We start from the raw sequence: 24186 nt of genomic DNA, 5'->3' as shown, positions 1-24186 counted from the left end.
GCGGCCACACCAAAACGGCAGCACCCGGAAATAGGGCGGAGCTTCCCGGGTCTGATGCTCTTATGGGTAAACCGGAAGGGGAGGCCAGTACTATCAGCCAATGAGAGCAGAGTACAGGAACGACGGACTGGCTTCCGTAGCCAATGGCCGCTGCGGCTGCTGGGAGGGGGCGGGATTTCTGCCGGAAGCTGGCTGAGGGGCACGTTTCCCTTCTCTTGTGTATTCGCGGTGGGCCCGGCTGTGGCGCTGGAACACTGCCAGCCGTGGGCGGTAAAACCCCCGGTGGTGCTACAGTACCGCCAGGTCTGACTGCCCTACGCCCCCAAGGCACTGCAGTCCCCCCGCACTCGGACTGTAAAACCTCAGTGACAACGCGCAATACCTGACCGTGAACGCTCCCGAGGGAGGCCGCGGTACCCCGGAACACGCACCGGACATCTTCCGCAGTGACACTGCGATTGGCGGCCGTGGAAGGGCTTGTTCGTTAGGAAAACTGTATCACTAATACTGGGAACAGCTGCAGTGAGCGGTTCAGTGACAGTGTTCACGGCTTGGTAATCTACTGTCGGTTGCCGGCTGCCATTTGGTTTCTTTGCTGGCCATACAGGAGAATTGTAAAGGGGAAAGAGACCTGGCGACGATTCCCTGCTCTTCCAGCTCCTTGATCAGTTCAGTAACAGGACGAATAGCGTCAGAGGCAGTTTGTATTGTGGAGTATTAACTAGCTTGCTGTGGGGTAAAGGGGCATCTGACGGCAAGAGATGCATTTGTAGGAGGTAAACTGGGGTAAAGGGGGTAGTGTCCCTGTTTCCCGTTTTCCCCACCCATGACTGACCCTTCAGTACATCCATACCTAATACATTAGGGGAACATAAAAGTAAGGTTGGGCAGACTGTCTATCCATTAGAATTAGTTTAGCCCTCAGTGGGTGAGCAGTGATTTTCCCATTAACACCTAAAATGGAAAGTAACTGCTCGCTAAATGGAGACAGTCCTTTGTAAGTGTTCTTATTTACCATCAATATTTGGGCTCCTGTGTCAATGAGGGATGTTGTAAGGTAGCAGTCGTTAACTATGACCATCATCTTGGGGCTTGAATCCTTAACAGTGGGAGTAGTGACTACCAGTACTGCCACTGCACCAAGCCTTTCTCCTAGTTCCTCACATATTCACGGTCTAAGTTTTGTGCAGATAGATTTGGGTGTATCCCCGAGCTCCCTTCCCTTGCTTCCTTTGGCTCCCTAGTCATTATCCCTTTAAATCTTAGGATGTCACCCCCATCACCTGACCCATGTCTCAGAGGGCTATCATGAGAAGTTAATGAGGGAAACATGGCCAGTTGTCCTAGGAGAGGAGTCGGCAGCCCATTTAACTGACTCAGAGAGTGCCCCTTATCTAAACACATTTTTCATAATAGTTTATACTTACTCCTTTGTGCTTTTGTCTTTTGCATGGAGACAGGCTGTCTCTTTTCTATTACATTTACTTTAGCTGAGGTTCTCCCCTGCTTTTTATACTGTGGGGCATACAGTGGTAAATATGCCAGCGTACATTGAAGGACCTTTTAGAAAAAAATACCATTTAAGCCAAAGCTAAAGATTTCAACACTCCCTCAGCTCCCTTTGTTATAGGTTGGAAGTGTGCAGGCTCACAAATCATCCCCTAGGGATGTCCCACTGCTCCTGGCATACATCAGGCTTTGAGCTGTGTTAGCCAAAATCTAAGCAAAAGTTGAGTGAACAGTGACACCACCAGCCCATTCAATGCAGGCAAGCCTCTTGCTGAACTTACAGAAATGTGCTGGTGATCCTTCTTTTCTCTTCCTGCAGAGACAACGTCTCCAGGAGTTTCTCTTCATCTTGGGCTTCAGAACTCTAAATGAAGGAAAATACCATAGCTCAGCTGTAAAATTGGATCGGTCCCTATAATGATGCTTCTTTTCCATGAAAATCCCGCTACATGACCCCTCTTCATCCCTCCTGGACCTTGCCTAGAGCCAAAATAACTACACAAACCAAGAAGCTCATTCAGCATGGCCTAAAAATCTTCATCCTTTCTGCTGCCTCCAGCATTTTGCAATATCATAGCTTCTCCCACAGAAATGCTGCCAATGTCTTCCCTAAGATAGACACCCTCAAAAATGCTTACCCCATCCTAAGTAACCTCAACTTTACTCTCAACAGTGATGGAGCTCTCCCCTAGGGCTTGCCCTCTTCTCTTAGTCACCTCTATTTTTCCCTTCCAAAATGGTAGTTCTGTCCCCCTTAAGAAACCTAACCCTTTCCCTCCAAAATGCTTACCCTGTGCTCTCTGAGGTACCTCAGCTTTTCTCTAAAAATTGTCACCTATCTCCCCTCTAAATTTCTTCTGCCTTTCCCCCCAGAATGTCCCCTCTAAGTTCAGCTTTTCACACAATAAAAGCTCATTTTGTCCCGGGATACCTCAATTTCTTCCCCCCAGAATATCACCTCTGTCCCCTCAAAGTTGCCCCAGATTTTCCCCGCTGGCCCAAAAGGTTCCCCCGCTTGCAGCCCAGGGGCAAAGCAGGATGGTGTCTAGGCCTGGTGGAGCAACCCAGAGACCCCCACTCCTGAAGAGCCCAGGCTTGGGCTGCTGAAAGGCAAGAGCCTGAAGCACAGCCCGCAGCGAGGCTCAGCAGGACCCCACAGCTCCATCATGAAGTACCTTCCCTGGAGAGCCTCATCACCCAGATCTGCTTCATTTTAAAGATCTAGCATGTTCCCGCTATTTCGAAATCAGAGTTCCCCTCCAGTTATGAACTATGATATTTTAAGAGCCAGAAGTTAAATCCGTACTTGCTCTGACAACAGCAATGCCACAATTGCTCACTATCAGAGGTCACACACAAAAGCAGAAGGTTTAGTGGACATGTAGTTCTTCTTAAAACATGAGAAATGCCTGAGCACTACAGGAAAAAAAAAAAAAAAAAGAAGTAAAATCAAGCCCTCCAGAAAGCCCTAGTTCAAGATATAGTTACCAGTTCCTTGAAAATCAGTGATTTAGGAAGCCTTACAGTAAGACGTCGGCAGGTTGCTCTAGCCTCCATAGATGACATTCTCTACCTGAGGGCTGGAAGCCCAGTCGTGCAGTCTAGTATTAGATTACCGAAGTAGCTCCACACAAATAATACAAATGAACATTAATACAAAGCCTAACTTAGGGCAAGTTAAACTGCAGCCGCAGTAAGCGTATTTGCCAAGGCAAGCTTCCCTAGCAGGAGTATATGTTTAACTGTGTTTATAAAACAAGCCTTTCTGCCTTTTTGGCAAGGGTGAGTGGAAAGGGAGAAAGGTGAGGCTGAGGTCAAGAAAAGGGAAGAGGAGGGTTGTTAAGAGTTCTGACACAAACCTTGTTCCCCAAAACACCTTTTAAAATGACAGATGTAAAAAGACCTGATGATGAGCTCTCAGGCAAGTTCTGCTTCATGGCTCTGGAGTTGTGCGGAGCAGCTTCAGTATTGCCAGTCAGTGTCCTGTGAGCATTACCTCAGCTGTTACGAGCCACTGGACCTATTTGCTGCTGCGTCTAGTGCCTGCTCACAGGCAATTTCCTACCTGCTGTGGAGCAGAACAGAAAAATGTTCTTGCTTGTTCTGCTCCTGTTGCCTGCTGGGGGGGAAGGGAGAGAACCCCTCTTTGTCTTGGAGATTTCCATTGTCTCCCAGGCATTTTAGAAAGATGAGATGCCTCCCAGAGGGGCACCAGGGACACACATCTGTCAAGGATTTTCCCTGTTAATAGGAAAAGCGGCAGGCAAGCAATTTCTCTTAAAGGCATCCATCATTTCTTGGTGTAGGAGCTGTGCTTTATCTCTTTTTCTTAAATAGCTCTCACACACTACTAAGTTGTCTAGCTAGGCAACACTATACTTGTAGGTGCTGGCAATGGATGCTAGATATAAAATTATTGTGATCAGGATATAAGTAATATACAGCTGAGTAACAGAGAATGCATTAAAGCAATGCTATGCAAGAGTCATAAAACTGTTTTCCTCCTCCTTTACTCTTTGATCAGCTGTAGAACATAATTGTCTGGGAGAGTTATTCTTTTTTTAATTCTTTGAGAAAGCTGGAAGTTAGCTTTGTTCCAGAAATCCTGTTTGCTAGGAAAGATATTCTGTGGCTTCCATACCCCTGTCCAAATTCATAGCCACTCCCAGCACATGTATATGTAGCTTAATCTCAAAGTGTTAAATGCAGTGGATGTGTGACAGTATCACCTTCAGTGGAACGTCACAGAGCTCTCCAGCTTCAAAGAAGTGAAGAAAAGAGCCATGGCAATCCCTACACACCTCATTTGCTTCAAATACAAAGACATCTTCTTCACCATCACTGTTGGAAGACCTAGTTTGCTGCTGCTGCTGCCACCTTTTCCCCTTTATCAGATGTTGTTTTGCCTGCTCTGGGACCATGGATCCTGAAGCCATCGGCTGCTTTTTCTTTCACTGCGTGAATCTTCAAAAAATCCTGCCACGACAAAAATCCAGCCCATCAGGAGTCAAGTCCTAAAAAGCAGTTAAGATCTGCTGACCTTCTGGTTTTAAAACCCACAAATAATCAGATGAGACATTAGGTACTGCTAGTACCTTACACGTTCATGACATGTTAGGAGTTCGACCTATAATCTTACTTGGAGAAGGGGGGGGGAAAAGACCCACAACGAAGAATCCTGTGCAGGTACATTTTATATCTATCCTAGACAGATACAAAATACTGCATCATCTTGTGTTTCATGAGACTTCCTGTTTCCTTGCCTGTCAGTAATGCATAATACTATTTTTGTAGCAGCCACAGGGAAGCATGTACAAATACACGAAGAGGTGTAGTGCGGTGTACTGATGAGTTTATCATCTACTGAAAGATGGCACAGCTAGTGAGTGAAGTGGGCAATGAACTGAGCAGTGGGAGGAGAGAAAGGGGAAGGCAAGGGTGGTAACAATGCAAACGGTTACCCAGGTTAGTTGTAGGCCGCTTCTAGTTCTTGCACAGAAACCCCCATAGATTGCTCGCATCCCTGCTTCTAGAGGCAAAGGTAGCCATGTGGTTCCATTCCCTGTAAATCTTTGCATTTCCTGTTCTTCCTAATAGATACAGAAACCAGAGTCACTTCTGAACTTTCATACCTGTGCCTTGATGAAAAAATGGCACTTGTAAATTATGACATGGTAGAGATTTTCACACTTCAGTCTGTTTGCTGCCAAAAGTGCAAAAACGTACTTTGCACTGACACATTCCTCACTGATTTCTTTTAAACCCCTGAGCAAACTGTGTGTGGTGCATGCTTGTCATGAGATTCATTCGGCATGAACATAATTCCCGCCTTTCTGAGCTGTGCCAAGTGCCAGTATTGTGTTATTCTGCCTGCTGCTTTCTTTGAGAAGTTGGCAGGGAATGGTTGTGGTGACAGCCCCTCTGGATGGGGATGGTGGGTGCACACCTTGAGTGCAGAGGTGGTCTTGGGCTGGGGGGAAAGTCCTGAGATAGCCGTTCCTGGAAAGGCAGTAAACCCTCCAAACTTCCTGGAGCACCTATACTCTGCTCTTCAGGATTTCAAACTTGAGGATCAGGAGCCAAGAAAAGTCTGTCTTGTGCAATTTCAACAAGGAGGTTCTGAATTTCTGAGCCTCAGCTTCCCCAAAGGCCTCGCGTAGATTAACCCCCCCTTAAAGTCCTTGAGTGTATGTTCAAGACAAAGATCCTTGTCTGTGCTAGGCTTTTCGTGTGCGTTAGCACTAATGTGCTGGCAACACCTTTCTGGTGGCAGGAGCATGTACCGTTTCTGTCCATGCTAAGCTACATCAGGACAGCTTCGACTCTTGGATGCTTCAGAGTGATGCTTTGACAAGTGAGTTGAAGTATTTATTACGGTAACACCTGGAAAACAAATCATTGCTATGAAGAGAGAGCTGATTTATTTTATTCCCAGTTTGTACTTTTTCCTTCCATTCTAGGGATCACAGCCTGTTAGATCTGTAGCACAGAGTCAGAGTGAGCATAAATCCAAAGGAAACACGCTCTAATGTGTGTATGGACAGACAGTTTTGTGTTGCATGTTATATGTTGAGGGGAACATCAAGGGTTTACATGGATCAAGGAGCACCATTTCCTGTGCTTTGTTGAGCCGTGATGAATTTAGAAAATGCTGAAGAGATTGTGTGCAGCCATGACCTAGAAATTAAGGCAGCAGTTTGGCAGAGAACAGTGAGTGATAAGGAAACCCCATTTGGAGTGATGAATAATCTCAATGGCCAATAGTTACCTGCTGGAAGAAAGTAACTTTCTAATCTGATGTTCAGAGACCACAGGGTAAAACATGCTACAAGTGAGGCAAATAAACCCAACCGATTCCTTTCTGGTTTACAGAACAGTATGATGCACCTGCAAAAACATCACCTCGTTCTCAACCAAGAACACCGTAAGTAACCAGACTCATTTCTCATCTCTACTGTGCAGTTACTTAAAAGAACCAGGAATGAATTAAATTTTACTTGTTGATTTCAAAGATTAAGGTTTTGTCAGTCTGATTTTTCTCAGAAAATTTTAACGCAGGGAATTTTCACCAACAGAAACATTACTGTTTTGTGATTATGGCGACTGTGGTAAAAACAAAACAAAACCGAAGAAAAAACCCCCAAGTATTAATGCATGAGATTGAAGGGTTTTTTCTCTTTTAATCTGTGCCTACTTAACATCATGTCACACTGAGGGCTCTTCAAACTACTAATAATGCATTCAACGGATGTATATTCTAAGGAATGCAAAACTGAATCTGATTTATTCTGCGTATCTTTTTTAAGCCTGTGAGGGTTAGTGAAGCTACAGCTATGGAAACTGTGAAAACTAGGGGTGAAATTTTAAAGCAATCGTATGGTATACATTTCTGCAATTGCCCAAAGAAAAGTTTTCTGAAAATATTGTCTTAATTATATTTTTATTTAAAAAAAAAAACAAACCCAAAGGCAAAGAACTTTTCATGTGGACTCTCTAAAAACCCCAATTGATATTTTCATCATGTGAGCTAGTTGTAAAGTGGGGTGGGGATGAAATTTCTACAGCCTCTTTTAATAGTGTGTATATATGTATTTCTACTTTTCTTTAGATATTTCTTCTTTTCCCTGTCGTGTTATGTTTTATCTCAGAAGAAGGAGGATCGTCACAGGGGAATGGCAAAGTCGAAACGGCCAAACAAAGCAAGGATGTACATCTCTGTGAGTCCTTGTGCACTGAGAACCTCTCCTCTATCAGTGAGAGGTACTTGGGGACTGTGGGGTCAGTAAATCTTTTCGTTATATTCGTAGTTGGACGTGATGGCTTGAAAGAGTGTGAAGGTTCATGTAGTTTTCCCAACAAGCATCAGGAACATCATCTCCCCACTTTTCCAAGATGATGTGGTTCACTGGGGACCGTTCATATTTGTTTTCTTACTATAAAATGTGTTGTCATGAGGGCTCGGAGGCTTATTTTTCTTATTTGGGCATGAGAAAAATTTCTCACAGAGAGCCCTTAGTTTCAAAGGAGGTTGAAACAAGCAGGAGTTTTGACCCGATGGATTAAGATCCCTGCCTCTGTTCCCAACCTTTTTATCCTGTTTTGGAATGACACTTGTGTAATTCTCTGGGTTGAGGAGTCGGTCTCCAGCCCGTTTCAAGATATAGTATAGAATAGCAAGACATAGTATAGAATAGCAAGAGTTTTGCCTGTCTGTTTCCCAGCTCCTTTTGGGATACCCGCATGATTGCCAAAGAGGGTGATGACAATTTGGGAGAAATTTGGGTCCCTCCCTACAAATCCTTCCCTTCCAGCCTTTTGAGGACTTCAGTAATGCATTGAAATTGCAAGCAGTAGTTACCACTTGCAGGCAGAGGAGTAAATTATGCTTTTGGAAGCTTGCACAGGCAGCCTCTTCTCTTCTCTAGCAATAGTAAAAGAGGGTTCGTGCCTCCCCGCTTGTAAACTGCTTTGAGAACTGCTCAGTGTTACAGTTACTGCTGAGATGTGCAGGAGCACCAAGTTCATTGTGTAGAGAGAGATAGGAGACAGGCTTGACCTTGGCATTTACTTATGTATGTGTGACAGGAGACTTCAATAGCAAAAAGAGAGCCCCAGTGACAAAAGAAGTATTCACTGCCCCTGAGAGCAGAGAGCATGAGCATGCCCAGCTTCTGGTGCAGTGCCAATGCTTTCTGCCCCTTGGGGAGCCCGGGGGGGCTAACAGCGTGCTGGTCTCTTGCTCTACAAGGGTCAGACTTCTTCCAGCCCACCCCGCTGTGTTAGTGTCCTAGGTTACCTAGGTAACCTTTGTTGGCTGTGTGCTAGGTAACCTGTGCTGAGGAGCAGTCCCCTCACAGGACTTTGTTGTCTGTGGATGCTAGCCAGCGACACTGACCTCCACTGCAAAACATCCTGAGATCAACTGGAAAGCCCAGTGACATGTCCAGGTTGTGTGTTCTCATTTTATCACTCATTTAGGTAATGACAGGGTTTAGGAGACTGAGCATGCTGAATGTTCAAAAAGGAATGTGAGAGGCTGGTTTGTTTTGGCAAGCACAAACCAAGTCTTTTTCAGTGTCTGCTCCTTGAAACTGTGCCCGCCTTGGCTGATCTTTCTCTTCTGGTTGTCTTTCAGAATCCCCCAGGATGACCTGCAGCTTAGTGATAGCGAAGAGGATAGTGACGACCAAGTCAGTGTTAGATGTTTTAGATGTTTAGACCAAGTCAGTTTTAGACATCCTTTTAAATCATCACAACTTGTGGTGGTGTTCTGACTTCCTTAAGCTCACCTTTCCTCCCCCTCTCCTCTTTGTTTTTGTGAACAAAACAGGTTGCTGAAAAGCCACCTTCTTCACTTGCTCCTCCAAGGTACGGGTTTGATCCCAAACTACTAGCTAGGCCAAATAAGGAGAAAAACAAAACTACTTTTTATATATGGGGTAGATGGGTAAGGGCTCCTGGTTTCTCTTGTTAGATACAAGCTTTGGTTTCTAACTGCCTGAAGCTGCTGTTGAAAACTGGTTTTAGTTGTGTGGGATTTTACTGAAAGCTCCAACTAGAAATGAATAGTCCAGGCATGCTGGGTTTGGCCTAGGAACCAGAATGGTATTTCCCTTCTTTTCTGCTCTTCCCCTCCACAAGTGTATGTGTAGATCACACTGGAGCGGATGGAATTTTCAGTTGTTGGAGTGATGGGTGAGTGTGAGAGCTGAAGCCAGAGCAGCAAGTGCCCACTGAGAGCAGAAAGCACAAGAGCTCCCACCAGGCCAATGCCAAACCCTTCTTGGACCCCAAGCTTGTGAGAGAAGTTTTGCCTGGCAGTGCCCAGAAGCATCTTGCTCTCTGCCCCCTTCCTCAAGGCCAGGGCACAACCCCCAAGCAGGACCAGTGGCCACAGGCCTGCCGTGGTGGCCAGAGAGGATTTCTGCCAGGACAAACTTCCCTTGTCTGTCAGGGAGAAGCAGATGCTCTTGCCGGTGAGGGACTGCCCCGGCAGTCAGCAGAAGTCAGCACACTCTCCTGGCAGTCACCAGAGGAGAGCAGAGGATGGGGAAGTCTGTGGTGTGAGGAAGCGGGACCTGGAGAGGAGAATCACAGACACTCGTGACAAGTCCCGTCAAAAGAGAAAGGTGAGAGGTGGAGGTGGGTTTGTACAAGGACCAAGGTGGTGGTTGAAAAACACACGTGTAGAGTTCGTTTCCGCTTTATAGGTTGGGAGTGGATCCATTACGCTCCTTCTGTCAAGGTGTTAGCCAGCTTCTAAAGGGAATGTGCATCAAAACTGCCCACAGGTGTTTCCTGTTTGTCACAAATCCCCTGCTGAGCACGTGAAAAGCCCTGTAAGCTAACAAATGCTTTGGTGTTTTAAAACATTTTTGGATGGGTTTTTTTTTTGAATACTATTTTTTTCAAGAAAACAAACGCCAACCCTCCTATGCTGGAGGAGCTTCTGGCAGCAGGCTGTGTCAGCATGTGTCTGGCCAGCCCCCTGGTAGCATTTGTGGGTTTCTTTGGCTTTCAACCCAAGCAGAGCTTTGGAGGGCTGGGGTGCCTCTTCCCCCTGCAACGCCTCTCAAAGCAGCACAGTACCTGAAGTGCCTCCTAGACCCTGCAGCCACCTGCGCTACCCATTTACTGTCTGTTGTGGGAGAGCACCTTGCCTGCAGTTTGTGGGGGTGTCCAGAGAGAGAACCCACCCACGCCACCCCCGTCAGTGCTTTTCTGTTTCGTCCATGTGGGCACCTTCTGCTGCCTTTCGCCATGTAACCTCCGTCTGAGCAGCGTAGTCTTTTCCTGGGTGAAGTATTTCTTTCCACAAAACAGTCGTGATTGCTTGCTTATACAAAGATGAACAAATTCTGCAGGTGTCACCTGTGTCACTCCTAGGGGTGAGAGCAGCAGCCCCCTGCCTTTTGCTTGTCCCATCAATGCAGACTGTGAACTGAACCAGGGTCACTGAGAGTAACACCCATCACTGAACCCTACTTTGGATTTTTCCTTCTTGTTAGAGGGAAGTGGAGAAGGAGATTGATTGGAAGAAAAAGAAATTAGACAAAGAAACAAAGTCATTGCAGTCTTCAGCTCAGGAGGACTCCAGTAAATTGAAGTGAGTATACACCGGTGGGATGGCAGAAAGATGAATAAAACTGATTCTTTCTTTAAGAGGTTAAGGCAAAAAACTATCTCCTGTCCTCATACTCGTGAGTTTGCTTCTAACCTCATGTGCCTTCTGAAACTTCATCTGCTGCAGATTTCTCTTTACACCCTGGAACCAGCCACGTGGCTGTGGGAATGTAATTGATTTGCCTTTGTATTTGTTGCAGATGTGAAGTGATACTTGGGTGTCTTCCTCTCTCTCCTTAATGCTGAGGATTATGGTTCTTACTCAAGCGTAAGCTGATGTTTCAGTGGCTGGTTATCCCCCCATACTTGGTTTACGCTCCTGCAAAAGGGTTCAGTGTTGTGGCATTTGTCCTGATTTCCAACAGCTGAGATGGGGATGAAGATTTTGCTATTTTAAACACCAACTTGTCCATCCTGCAGCTTACCTTGCTGTTGCTCTGGTCTGTGTATTACATGTAGATCAAAAAATCTGTTCATGCTGCAAGAAATCTAATTGCCAGTTGTGCCCGTGCTGCTTTTCCTTCCAAGCTGGTAGGCAAGGATTTGCACTGCTCTTTCAGACCAGATACAGGGAATTTGTGCAAAACAACGATATGTTGTTTGCAAACACTGTGGTAGACTGCCTGCCTGCGGGGATGCAGGAGCCGTTTCCCCTTCTCCAAACTGCAGTGGTGGTGATCTGCCAGCAGGTGGTCGCCCGCAGTGATCTGGGAGGTGGCAGCGGTTCCGTGGGCAGTAGCACGGGCTTGTTCTGCACCGTAGTTTAGGGGCTTCAGGGGATGGCAAGAGAAACTGCCTTCTGGCTGAAGAGGTCCCTGCTCATTGCAGGGGCTTGGACTAGATGACTTTTAAAGGTCCCTTCCAACCCCAGCTGTTCTATGATGCTCAGTAAGACTTGAGAGTTCAAGTATCATTTATTTCTGCTCTCATGAGAAATAGCCTTGCCGTGCTTCTCAAAAGGGAGTTGGACTGGAAGATCTTTAAAGGTCCCTTCCAACGTAAACCATTCTAGGAGTCAGTGAACGTCTTGTTCTTTGCCCATGTCTTCCTCCTTCTGTCATCTTTGTTTGGGGGAAGTTTGTACCCTCTCTGCATGGGAAGCAGCAGAAAACTTTATCCGATTCATGACACTTCACGTGCGTTTAAAGCTCTTACTCTTTGTAAAGTGAGAAGATGATGTGAACACTCTTTGCACATGGAGAAACTGCAGACAAATTGAGTTGCTTGCTCAGACTCCCACTGCAAAGAGGTGAAAGAGCTGAAAGTGTGGCCCAGAAGTTGTGACTCTTGTTCCCGTGACTGAGCAGCCACATCCAGAGAGAGTTCTGGCAGCCCCTTGAGAAGGGCTGTTGTCTGAAGTGTAACCGTATGTCCATCAGTTTTGACTGGGTGATCACTGCTAGTTTCCTAACTGGACAGGTAGTGATGAAAGCCACAAGTCAGGTGTTAATGCTGATCCTGTCTGCTCCCTCAGTTGCTTTTGCTGTCACCAGTTATGGGCTTTGAATAGCACTTGCCCCATGGACTGTTAGTGCCCATGGGGTTGGTGCTGGGTGGGACCCACCTTCTCCCAGCTGAGAACAGAGAGAGGGATGTGATGGGTATGGCAGAGCTCCATTTTCTCACTTTGCTAAACTGGGGGGGCTCCAGAAGCATGTGGATATGCAGCTCCCCCTTTCTCTAACCAAACCAAGATGCCTCAGGGCCAGCAGGCTTTTCCCTCTGACTGGCCCAGATGTGTAGAGGGGTGAAAGGTGCAAAGGCCAGTCCAGGAAAGAGATTTGTATGTGTGGGTGAGTAAGGAGCATTTCCCTTCTCCACTAAAATCATCTTGTTGTCTTTGTCTCTTTTGTGTGTGACCTAACGGACACACAGCCATCGTGCCTTTTGAATTGTGACTCTGTCTGGAATTTCAGGTGCCCTTCATGGCCAGGAATTTCTCATTTATTCCAGCATAGCATTTTCAGTCCTTCTGATGGATCTGCTGAAACTTACCCCATCATCTGCAGACCAGTGTACTGCCAGGGTTTTGACCTGCCCTGTACTGCTGCCTTCACGTGTCTGTGATACCCCACCAGCACCACAGAGCAAAGGTCTCACCACAACAGATCTTGGTTTGAGGGACTCTGGAAATTAGATGCTTTTTAAATTGGAGAGGAGGTGTCTCTGGTGCCTGCCTACAAGTGATGGGGTTTGATTTGTCTGATTCTTGGCAAGTGGCAAACTCCTCTGTCACAAGGTACTGGGCAGGCAACTGGCTTTTTCGGGCAGGACGTGACTCTTCACTTGCTCGTGTTGTTGGTGCACAGGCAGCTGTGCGCTATTTGCACAGTGAATAGACTATGCCAGTGCACAGAACTGCGTGTGGTTGAACTTTATCATTGTTTAGGTGTTGATTCAGACCAATCAACAGGAGAAGCCTTGGTGACCATCTCTCCTGTAAGCAGATAACTTGAATGCAGGCTCTTTTGGTCCAAGATGAGTGACTGGCACTGCAAAGTTTACTGTATGTTTCAATCAAAATGCGTCTGTGGGATTGTACTTGAAGAATGATAGGAGATCATATCACTACAATCTTTCCGTGGGGCCAAAGGAGTAAACCTGGCCTCACAGTAGCCCAACCTCCAGTGGCTTTTTATTTTGAAATGTTATTCTAACACATATTTTTTAAGAAATCAATTAATTGTATCTGTGTATTCAGCTGTTATGCATTTCTGTACATGCAGACAACACTCACTTAGTGACTATCATCACTGTAAGGTGGACTCATGGTATCCTCTGGATAGGAGGGTAAAACTGATCATTTTCCTACCCTTTTCTGTTTTTGCTCTCTGTCCCCAATTCAGACAGCATCCAGTGGAATACTACATCAAAGAGGCCAAGAGGCTGAAGCATAAAGCTGACGCAATGGTAAGTCTCGGACCTGTGCTAGAAATGCTCAGCAGCTCTTGCATTCAGAGCCGATACCTGCCTGCATGGGATAAGGTTCACCGTCTAACATGACTTCCACACTTGGAGTATGTTTGAGTCGCCTGTGGAGAGGCTATCTTTATCTGCCAAGTGTTCAGACATTTCCCTTGGTTATAAACACATCTAGAGAATGTGCCTGGAGAACAGGATTCAGGGCTGGCACTGTCTGAGGTCAGCAGGCCTGTTGGCTTTGCAGAACTACCACAAAGTCCTTGGAGGAGAGGTGCAGCAGTTAGTTACAACACAGTTTACTCTGAAACATCAGGATCCTCACGGTAATTGTGTTGCTGGTGAACCAGACTTGCAAGTCCCTGTTGCAGATGTCACTGGCTTTCTCCGCTATGGGCAGTTTAACAGCGTGCGTGAAGGAACATCTGTTGTTGCTAATGATGCTTCACTCAGATAACGTACATTTGCCACTTGTCATGTACTTGTGAAAATGAAGTGAGGGCATACTGCAGTGGGCAAGCCCCATCTGCCTCTCCTGAGGCAGGCCTCCCAGACCAGATGACAACATCCAAAACATGTGAAGGTAATAAATTACGCAAGGAGAACATTGAGGGAGAGATACAAATAGCCAGAGCACACAAAGCTGATGACTGAGACCACATTTAGGGGTTCTGCTGAGAACCCTTTAACTATCACCCAGAGGCCTGACTTGCCTCTTTTTCTTTCTTCAAATCCTGCCTAACTAGGGAGAAAAAAGGAATTCCGGTATGCTTGAGAGAAGTGGCTTTTGTCTTAGTCTAAACAGGAGAATTTTCTTCCCAACAGGCTGACAGGACTGGAAGGGCCTTCCAGTACCTAGATGCTGCCCTTTCCTTCATCGAATATGGGATTGCCTTGGAAGCAGACCCAACAGAACCCAAATCAGCTTCCAGCGTGTTCAGTGGCACCATAGATCTCCTCAAGTAAGCGGTTTTCACAGCGTGATGGTCAGGCAGCGTGTTTGGAGCAGAAGGGGGAGTTGAGTTGTTGTTTGCAACTGGCAGCTCTGGATTCCCCCCACGGAGCAGAGCTCGGGCTGCTGCACAAGCACGATTCAGCCCATGGCGAGGCAGCAGAGACAAATCCTTTGGCATGTTTCAGCAGTGCTGATCAGAAGGAGGCACCGTGTCCTACTCAGGCCCTGAGCCATGCAGCTGAGGTGCACCAGAGGACACTGGTTACAACAGTCAAAGGCGTGAAGGAGTTTTGAGTTCATCCAGATCTGGTGTTGCTTTTGCACATGAGCTCAGCAGTATTTCAGTTAAGAAGAGCAAAGTAACTATACTGTGAGCTGAAGAAGAGTTTGTGCTTTCTGGTCTTGATGGACTGTATTTCCAAGAGGCTGTTGTTTCTTTGTTTTCAAAAAGGAGATTGGCTTGCTTGGTTTTTGCCACAAGAAGCATTTCCACTAAGATGTCTGTCTTGTCCAGAAACACTTGAATTAATATTTCACCTTCAGTAGCGGGGGCACCTCTTCTGGGTCCCAGGCCTAGAGATGGCCCATGGAGGGCTTCTACTTGTTGCCTGTTAATCAGAGTAAGAGCAGAGTGAGTCACGTAAGGGGCCACATCTGTTCCTGTTGCCTGGGAAACAAGGCATTTGGAGACACAGTCCCCTGCTCAGCGTTGTACGAACCACTCGCTGCCAGCACTAAGAACTCGGGGCAGGTTTACTGACTTTTGGACTGGTGTTTGAGAGAATGGCATGAGCTGATTTTTCATGAACAGTGGGACTTCAGAGCACTGATGGCTGACAAGATTCTGTTCATTTTGTTTCCTTAGATTCATCATGAGACTGAAATCCTTCACAGACTCCACAGCATCTTCACAGGACAAGATCTTTGCTGTGTTATGGTGGGTAACTGTTTTTCTCTGCTTTCATATTCTGCTTTTAGACTTGACAGACCCATTCCTTTCAGAGGTGACTGAATGAGTTAAATGGCAATTGGAGTTCTGCAAGGAAAAAAACCCCACAATATAAAAACTAAAATGAACTGGAACATCTCTAAAGCAAGTTGGGATATCACAGGGGACCATATGTGGAAGGCACAGGCTCTAAAATTTGATCTGCTGGTAACTTGAGAGCAATAAGGGCTTTCTCCAAAGGTGAAAGAATGCAGTTTGGCTGCTCATGTTTGAGCCATGTAACTGAGGCTGAAGCTGAACATAGTGAAGGCTCTTCTGCACGGGGGCTTACTCAGCCTGTGACACTTACGGGAGGTTGGGCACCTGTTTATATAAAAGACCAGGCATGGCCCTTCCTTGGTTGCTTTTTTTCCCCTGGGATGTTTTTAAAGAGTCTTTTTTAAAGCTGAGCAGGAGGAGGAGACATTCAGAGCTGTCTTGGTGCTGCAGTACCGCTGATGTGTGCCTGCCTCTGTCCCACAAGGCTGGTGACTGCTGAGCAGGCAGCAGCCAGTGTCAGCACTGATCCTTGGGTGTGTTTCTGTTCACAGCATGCGCTGCCAGTCCCTTCTGCACATGGCAATGTTCCGTTACAAAAAAGACCTTGCCATGAAGTATTCCAGGATCCTGAATGACCACTTCAGGGTAGGGCACGCGTGTTACTGAGCTGCCGGCTGGGTGGCTGCGGGACTTACTGATGTTGCCTGAGTAGCACAAACATAACAAGAATTCTGTTCCTTGCTGCAGAGTTCTTCCAGATCTACACAAGCACCTTCTCTGTGTGTTGCAAGGTAAGATTTCAAAATATCTATGTTGTCCTCTTTCTACGAGGGTGTGAGTGAAAACAGGGGCTGGAGTGTTTGAGTTGCTGCCTGCATTTGAGAGTGCCTCGCCACTTGCTCCTTCTTGCCCCCTGAAATCCTACCATTAGGGGCAGGAGTATTTCTGCTCTCTCCTTCCTGTCTTTTCTCCTCAGAAAGGTTTTTTTTTGTTACGAGGTCGGGATTTATGCCTTCACCCTGTGGTAGCAGAACATTCATAGTGTTCTCTTTGGCTCAGTCACCAATTAAGAAACTAATTTTCTAATTTCTGAGTTGTTGAGCATTTTGTCCTTTCTGTGTACCTGCAGCAGTGTTGCTGTGTATGCAGCAGCAAGGGTCAAAGTCAAGCTGTTAGGTAACGGTGTTTGACCGGGTGCCCAGCAGACTAGGCCCGTGTTTGAATGACAGTGAGTAAGAAAGAGTTTTTCTGTGTGTGGTGGCAATTGCATTTGGCAGAGAGCTACCCGGCTCCACGCCTGTCCCTTTTAAACTCCGTGCTTGAGAGAGGCTTGGCTGGTCTTTAACAGTGATGCTGAAATTCCAGTTATTTTTGTGGCACCTTGCACAGTACAGCTTATTGGGAAGTCAGTGGTCTCCCCAGAGGAGCGGTGGAAGCCCTGTCCTACCAGTGACTAAAACTGGGTTGGGTGAAGGAGTGCTGTGATGAAGCCAGGCTGTGTCAGGCAGCTGGCCGCATTCACCTGCCCTAGGGCTATAAAGAAGTGTGTGCAGGCTGACCTGGCTGCTGTGGCCAGCTGTCAGAAAGCTCTAGCCTCCATCAGTGGGGAGCTTCACTGTGCCTGAAATGGAATTTGTTTGGGAAAAGCGTTCAGATAATCTGGTGAAGGCTTCCACAAGTAGGTGTAGGCGTTGGGAAGTGGATGAGTGGCTCTTTCTGATGTCTGGACCCGCATTTTTTTCACCAAGAGGAGTCCTTTGAGGCACAAATTGCTTCAAAAACCTTGGCCTTGCACTCGAAGGACAATTACTTGTTACGCAGCTGAACACATCTCAATTTGCAACACTCCACTCCATGCTGCATGCCTGGATGGCACCAAATAGCTCCTGGCATTAAATAGTCTGATGTCTTTCCCTCTGAAGTTGAACGCTCTGTTTCCTTCTCCTGCAGAAGCACAGACATGACTTCTTATGCTGGCAGTGGCCACAGTGGGAACAGCATTGGCTCTTCGGTCACTGTTCCCTACGACATCCCAAACATCACCTCTGCGTACATCAACATCAGTTCCTATATCCTCTACGCATGTGATATTTGGGAAAAGGCCGATGCACTGGCTGGGAAGAACATGGGTAAGTTTTTTGCGCTCTGTCGTTTTGGTCACACGTGTGGTGGTTATGTGTATGTACTTGCTTCACTCCTAATGCTCAGCGTAGCAAACGCCGTACCTAAAGATCAAATCATTACCTATGTTGAAGCAGACAGCTGTGGCACATTGTCAGGTTATTGTCAGAGATACCTGATGGTGATAAATTGAGGAGTGTTCCAATTCAAAGGCTGTCTTGGCACCCTCAGAGACCTTAAGAGCTAAGGGGTGAGGGTATGAAGTGCAGGGAACCAGCCAACTTGCTTCATGGTAACATGAGAAGCATAAGGGGTTTTTTGCCGTTTGTTTTTCCCTTGGGGGCACTTAGCTTTTCCGAGTTGGTTCCGCTCCTTTAAAAACAGGTTTTTGGCCTTTAGCCTTGTGTTTTAGTTGGTTTGTCAAACTTGCAGGGATCTTGGCCTTGAAAACGTTGAAGCTGGCTTCTCTCCGTAACAGAGAAGCTGAGCAGCTCTTGCATTGGAGTTCTGGCTGGACACGTGACCAGTATTTGCCGGTAGCTTTTCCTAAAATTGATGCTACTTTTTGGATTTTACACTTTTGTTGTTAAAAGTGTTGTGTTCTCCTGTGGTACAAGCAGTGGTGAATAAGCAAAAGCCCTAGGGTGGTTTAAACCCCAAAGTTTTCTGAGCTGCTGTGGGCAACGGGCTGTACTGCCACCATCTGTCGGCAAACTGGCAAAAGAAAATAAGCACGATGAGCCTGGCTGAATTGTGTGAGGGCTGCAAAAATCCTCACACTGAGGTAGCTGCTGAAATTCAAAAGGCTTTGCAAGTCCCCTTTGAAGAGAGTAACTTCAGTTGCTGGGTGTCCCCGGAGCAAATCTGTGCTCGCAGCAGCAATGCGTGTGTAGTATTTTGGGTTATATCCTCCAAAGGCTGTCACTAAGAAGGACAAAACCTGCTCTCTGTTGCTGTTTTAATGGAGGGGAATGATGACTGGGGTAGTAAATACCCACAGGGGAGTGGATCTGTGCAGGATAATAGTAAACACTCCTGTGGGCTTGGCAGTTGTTGCTGCTGTTCAGGATGGTGGAGGAGTTTCAGAACTGGAGCTTGTTGATAGTGTAAGGTGCAGATGCTCAGAGGACAGAGAGCGAGTACATCAAAATAAAAATAAAAAAAGGCCACATCCTTCATCCATTTGTGCAATTCATAGGGAATCAGAGGGGGAGGAAAGAGCAGTGGCCTTCAGATATCCCTTAAAGAGGGAAGGTGAAAAGTAGTGGAAAGCAGTTAGTTGTAACTGAGGTTGGAGCCACCTGTGCAGAGCTGGAGCTGGGCAGGAGAGGAGGGCTCTCTTCAATCTGCCTGATGCCCGGCTGTGAGCAACCCCAATCAGAGCTGTATCGCCTGGCCGGCTGGACAGATTTTGAAACCTGTTCAGCTGAGAAAACCTGATGTCTCCAAGGTCTGAGGATGGGTGAAGCAAAGGGACCAGCCTGGTGACAGCGGTGTGTGCTGCCAGGCACCGCTCAGAATGTAGCCGGTTTAAAACCTGGAGGAGGCATGCGGTAGGGACTGGGCTGTGAACTCCCAAACTCCTGCCCGCCTACCGCAGCGTCTCGGTGTCCTTTCAAAGCCAGAGCCCGGGGAGGGTTCAGTGTGTGTGTGCATGTGTGAGTGCATTTCCCTCCCACGTGCCGGGCCCTCTGTGCTCGTGACGCTGCCCGGCCTGCGACTGTCGCTGAGCTCTCTGCGTTAACGATGTGTTTAGCGGGACCTGCCAACTGACAGGGTGCTGCTGCTGCCACTCCTCGCTGCCCCCTCGCCTGTCAGATGGGCCTGTGGTGTGAAACCAACCCAATGTTTTCTCTCTCCCTCCCCTTTTTCCAGAGTTTTTTTCTGAACTCAGCACAGCGACGTGCACTCTGGCGCTGAACAGCAGCGTGACCGAAGCGGTACGCTACGCTAGGCAGGGTTTGCAGTGGCTGAGACGGGAAACAGCTACACCTTAAGGTGGGTGAGTGCCTGGAAATTATTGGCACTTTTAAAGCCTCGGTGACAGTCTGACTCGTTGAATTATTGGATTAAAAGCACCTGCATAGGAGCACAAATGGAGATGGAAGGAACCTGGTTACAGTGGAGGAGCTCTGAAGACCAGCACTGCCTCCAGCACTGACGCTAATACCTGCGCCAACACCCGCAGTGACACCGATACTGACACCGACACAGACACCGCCCGCGGCACCAAAACCAGCGCTGACACCCACAGCGTAAAAAAGAATAAAACTTCTTTTTCTTTTTTTAACTCGGTGGCAGCAGTTGGGTGCTTCACTCCCTCCAAGCTGTGCACAGGCCAGGGCATTTGTCCTGTGCGCACAGGCTGGAGTGGGAGGGCAGGATGTCGGGGTGGCAGTGGAGGCACAGAGGGCCTTTGGTTTGTGGCAGGAGCCTCTGGGAGCCGAGGGATCAGCCTCGCCTCTGCTCCCTGAGAAGGCACCAGAGATCAGCACAGCGGCAGCGCGCTCGGGGCATTCCGTGGCTCCGAACTGACGCCGACACCGCCCCCAGCACTGACACCCCGAGAACATTTCGGGTGTCCCCGAGAGCTGCAGAGCTGGTTTGCCCAGACCTGGCATCAGGCTTGACTGAGGGAGGGAGAGGGCACAGGGTGATTCTGAATTTCCCCCATGTAAATACAGACGAATTCAAGGCCTCATCTGGAAGCTCCAGAAACCTGCGGAAGGTGCAGCCCCGTCAGCAGAGGCTTCCTTCAGCGGCTCCGCGGCTCAGCTGCACCGGCCGTGCAGAGGGAACAGGGAGCCGAGAGCACCGACAGGCAGAGGCAAAGGCACCTTCTGCTCGGCCTCCATGCGAGCCTTTCTTCTGCCTTCGCAGCCCCCTCCCGGGACAAACGACTGCCGCTGCCCCGCTCCCCATGGGGGGTGGGAAGAGCCGAGGGTGCTGGGCGGTCCGGAGGGGTCCAGGGGGCTGCGAGGAGCATTTCACCTCCCAAACCCGCCATTTTCAGGCAAAGAAAAGGGAGATCAACCCCTACGAAGCTGAAAAAGCCACTCAGCCCGTCCTGCTTGTGCGCTCCTCCGAGCACCAAAGCGGCCGCCTGGTGATGATTTGGATTTAAATAAGGAATGATTTAGAGTAACTATACAACCAGTTACACTGCCACAAAGTTCTTTTGAAAGTCCCAGACTAAGGCCATGTATACTAGTAATAATCATTAACTAGATTTCTACACAAAGACTCGTGATGAGGTACCTGTTCAGTCAGGATGATTTATTGCCCAGCAGACCAGGTGTTCTAGAAGTTACATTGTGAAAGGGCCTCGAATCATGTTAAAATTGCCATGTGAGCCAAAAATCCGTGGGTCAAGGGCATTGGAAGGTCTTTCTTTTAGGTCAGTAGTCCGTGGTGGTCGCACAAGCAGCCCCCCAGCTCGTTTCAGGACTCAAGTGTGCATGACCGCTCAGAGGTGGGAATATGAAGATGATTTATGCGAATAAGCATGTATATGTATGAGGACTTGATTAATGTCTTACTGTATCCAATATAATCAGCACGCTATATGAGTCAGGTGTGCAGCGTTGGCGAGACAACTCCCCTACGCACCGGGCTGTTAATAAAGAGTATCTGCTTATCTACATCAGAGTGGTATCGATAAGTTCTTTTATCCCATTTTGGTGACAAGATGACCTTTAGAGATCCCTTCCAACCCAAACTGTTCTATGTTTCTATGACCTGAAGCAACATGGTCTCAAGACGACTGACCTGGCCTTTGCCCTCTGCATTTTCTTGCCCTGGTTTTCTCCAGAGAGGAGGCTCCTGCCTGTGGTTGTGTGTGCCCTCCCTCATGTCTCCTCCAACATTTGCTCCCATTCTCCAGCCAGAACCAAAATGGGCAGAAACTGGAGACCTCCAACCCATCAAACGCAACCGTGTCATGAGACGACCAAGGAGATTCGTATTCCAATAGAACCTCCTTTTGCTCTTTGCTGGGCTGTGGGTGAGCATGGGAAAGCTGACCTTTCTAGAAGGTTTCTCAGCTCAAATCCAGATGAGAGGATGACCAGAACTGCCGTCTCAACCAGAGCAGGAAATGTGTGCATATCCAAGCCCTTCATGTCGCTAGGCAGGCATAGGATTGCATGTGGGTTCAGAAAGAAATTTCCATGCAGTCCTCCTGTCTTTATGAAGGGGTGGATACGTGCTCCTCTGTTGGTTTTTCAGCCGGCGTGGGGCTGTGTGTGGGGGCTGTAACCCATTAAGTCAAGACACAGGCACATCGACACATAGTTTTCCATGCTGGGTTATTTGACTCTGCCGAGAGAACAAGGGAGGGGGTAAGGCTGGTGCTGCACGCTGGAGGAGAGGTTGGTCTGCAGACGACCCTTTTGGAGCTTGTGAGTAGCAGGAGGACAAACGGGATTTCCTAGTGTGTGGGACACAGCTTGTCAGGTGCTTTCTGCATTTTGACCGGCCTTTTAAGAAGCTGTGGTTTGCCTTCTGGGCACCACGAAGCAGGTGGCGTTTGTGGGCAGTGTATTCAGCTTTTTGGAGATGGTCCCAGAGGGTATGCGAAACAAGGGCTTCTCTGCAGGAGTATGGATATTCGACAGCATGCTGACGTCCTGCTCAGCAGATAACTGGAGGGGCTGGCCGGGGGTGTTGGGGGTGGTCGTGCCTTGGGAAGGGGCTGAGCATGGGGTGCCAGGTGGTGAGCAATTGCATCAGTCACCTTATATATTCATTTTCTTAGTATCATTGTTGTTACCATTCTCTTCTCTTCTTGTGTTGTTCTATGGAACTGTCCTGTCTCAGCCCATGAGGTTTTACTTCTTTTTCTTCCAATTCTCCCCCCTATCCTGGCAGGGAAGGGACGAGTGAGCAAGCAGCCACGTGGTGCTTTGTTGCCGACTGGGCCTAAACCACCACCAACTTTCAGAAGGCATATTTGCATTCCTCTTCATGCTACTGTGAAATCACAGATGTCCCTAAAGTTTTTACATGGTGTTCCATTCCTTCATTTAATCTTTTTTCTCCTTTTTGTCACACCTTTTATCTCATTGAACAGAGACAATCTACAAGTCAGTCTTTAGACTGAATTCTTAGCCCCACCAAAGGAATAAGGAGGAAGATTAATTTCTTCATCTATTGTTTATGATCAATAAAGGAAATCCATTTGCTGAATCATCCTGATGAGATTAGTACAGTGCTTCACACATGTATATTACCTGTTTTAGTAAATATGCTAAGTTTGGATTTCAAAGAGCTTCACCTTGCTATTGTGTGACCTATGTTTCAAGAGGCACATATACAAAACATAGTATCTTCAACTTTTGCTAGCTGCTTGCTGTTGTATAAATTGAGTACACTGTGTAAATCTTGGGCGTTGTTGTCCCTCAAACAGGGTTTGTTACCTGGTGTGCAAAAGCCAGCCTTACACACGGAGCCCAGATACCAGTTTATTCCGTATTTGTGCAAAGATGGCTGTTAGGTGGTAATTCCACAAGCCAGCACACCACACAAGAGAATTTCGGTGTATTTATGTATTTCAAACTACACGAATACACGTTTACTGTAATGACTATTGGTTAGTTTCTTAACACTTTGTCCCTCACTGGTTAGTTACATTTAAATTAGCCGTGCTTGGTACGTAGATTAGGACACATGCTCCTTACAGGTGTGGGGGGCAAGTCTTTTTGGTCTTGAATTGAGGCAGTGGTCGTGGTCTTCCCCTGTTTCCTTTGCTTTTCCCTCAGTTACCGCGGATTTTCACTGACTTCATGCTTCTCAGACAATCATCCAACCTTTGGCCCCTGCTGGAGCAGCATGTTCTTCTTTTACAATCTTTTAGCTCCTCTTCGAGGGTACGGTGGTAAGCAAGGCCTGCATCGTTTATAGCAAGTATCAGGCTTACACAACAGAGCCAGGGATTAGTGGTCCTTGTACTTGATGAGAAACATTTATCCAGGCTGCAGTACCAGTACTTTGTACAAGTACATTGTACTTGAAATGAAACAGGTCTTGGAAAAAAATTAATTATGGAAAATGGAATTAGTCACTAAGATCTCTCCGTCTTACTATGGTGGAGATTAATATAGAGTCTCCTGTCTTTCAGGATGATGGCACAAATGCTGTTGTCTTGCAGAATTTCTCTTTCTAAGTTTTGAAATAGAGAAGGGTTGACAAACTAATATCTCTCTAAATTATCTCCATCTTCCTAAGTCACTTTCTGAGCATGATGTCCTTCTTCAGCAGATATTCTGGAAGAGCCAGTAAACAAGCAGTTCTGAATGAGATTGTCGTGATTACACGCATAACCCGTAAATATGACCTTGTCAACCCTATTTTGTTCTAATGATTATACTTGAAGTCAGTTACACAATTCAACTAAAAGAATAGTGTATTGTATTTAAAATCCCTATTTTAAAAATTGTCGGGGTAGGCAGCGGGTCTGCTGAACGCCTGGCAGAGCAGATGGAATTTGACCTCGGCCAGATCATCCCGTACCCGTGAGAAGCCTGCATGCAGGAGGGCATACCACAGATAAGGAGCAAGGACAGGGAACATC

The sequence above is a fragment of the Athene noctua genome, chromosome 9 (assembly GCF_965140245.1).
Source record: "Athene noctua chromosome 9, bAthNoc1.hap1.1, whole genome shotgun sequence".
NCBI lineage: Eukaryota > Metazoa > Chordata > Aves > Strigiformes > Strigidae > Athene > Athene noctua.
Note: the sequence above shows the minus strand (reverse complement) of the source record.